Source organism: Glycine max, chromosome 19 (genome assembly GCF_000004515.6).
Source record: "Glycine max cultivar Williams 82 chromosome 19, Glycine_max_v4.0, whole genome shotgun sequence".
Taxonomy (NCBI): domain Eukaryota; kingdom Viridiplantae; phylum Streptophyta; class Magnoliopsida; order Fabales; family Fabaceae; genus Glycine; species Glycine max.
Window position 1 is genome coordinate 18,931,889 of NC_038255.2, and position 1,561 is coordinate 18,933,449.

General features: G+C 39.1%; 1 non-coding gene across 1 annotated transcript; it reads right to left on the minus strand.

Annotated features, from left to right (window-relative positions):
- Positions 1 to 999: 999 nt before the first annotated feature.
- LOC113000553 (small nucleolar RNA R71) lies at positions 1,000 to 1,106 on the minus strand. Its single transcript, XR_003265886.1, has one exon. It is a non-coding gene; the product is annotated as a small nucleolar RNA R71 (small nucleolar RNA).
- Positions 1,107 to 1,561: the final 455 nt, after the last annotated feature.

The window sequence follows — 1,561 nt, forward strand, 5'->3', positions numbered from 1 at the left end:
TGTTATTTTTGGCTGATTTTTCTTGTGGTAGTTTCTTTTGATCTATATTTTGTGTGAAAAATACCAAGAGCACTTGGTGTGGCAGTATTTGAGAGAGACAAAAAATTTAGGAACTTGTTTTTAGCAAAACTTAAAACGGCCACAACTTTTTATAAACTTTGCTAAGTATTTGAGAAAGACAAAAAAGGGCGGTTGGGGTCTCCCAAACTCGAAAAATCAGCCGTTTACTAAGTTTTTTTATTTTTCAAGTATTATTGTCCTATTTTTCTAAACTTTGCTTAGGTAGTTTTCATAGTATGACTTTGAATTTTTGTTTGAAATTTTGTGTGCTATCTTTTCATGATTTTAGGGTATTGCTCACAAAATTTCAGCTCATTTGGATATCGTTTGACTATAGTTGTAGTTTTACCCCCTTATTAGGTGCTTGTTTGAGAACACATTATTTGTTGCATATAGTGCATGACTAGGGGCAATCCAGGTGATTTACAACCCTTTGATCCTGAAATAGATAGAACCTTTCATAGATTAGTTAGGCATGGTGTGCATCCTGATCATTCTGTGCATTTTGAGCATTATGAGTATTCTATTGCTAGTGATTCTGCATATTTTGATTTTGAGCATTCGGCTGTTAATTTTCATACTGAGAGGACTCTTAGGGAGATGGCTGCACCTAATTTCACTTATGAAAGCTTGTGCATTCAATATCCTGATGAGGGTGTTCCATATGTTCTCAAGACTGGACTAATACATTTGCTGCCCAAGTTTCATGGTCTTGCAGGTGAAGATCCTCATAAGCATCTTAAGGAGTTCCATATCGTTTGTTCCACCATGAAGCCCTCTGATGTCCTAGAAGATCATACCTTTCTAAAGGCTTTTCCTCATTCTCTGGAGGGAGTGGCAAAAGATTGGCTATACTACCTTGCTCCCAGGTCCATTTTCAACTGGGATGACCTTAAGAGGGTGTTCTTGGAGAAATTCTTTCCTGCATCTAGGACCACTGCCATCAGAAAAGACATTTCAGGCATCAAACAACTTAGTGGAGAGAGCTTGTATGAGTACTGGGAAAGATTCAAGAAATTGGGTGCAAGCTGTCCTCACCACCAGATTTCTGAGCAACTCCTTCTACAATATTTCTATGAGGGACTTAGCAACATGAAGATGAGTATGATTGATGCTGCCAGTGGTGGGGCCCTTGGTGATATGACTCCTACCGAGGCTAGGAATTTGATTGAGAAGATGGCTTCTAACTCCCAACAATTCGGTGCAAGAAATGATGCTATCATCCTTAGAGGAGTCCATGAGGTGGCCACGGATTCATCTTCATCTGCTAAAAATAAAAAGCTTGAGGGAAAACTTGATGCCATGGTCAACCTAGTAACTCAGCTTGCCATGAATCAGAAATCTACATCTGCCCCTGTTGTAAGAGTCTGTGGTCTATGTTCTTCTGCAGATCACCATACATATCTCTGTCCTTCTTTGCAGTAATTTGGAGTCAATGAGCAACCTGAAGCTTATGCTGCAAACATTTATAATAGACCTCCTCAGTAGAAAAACCACAACA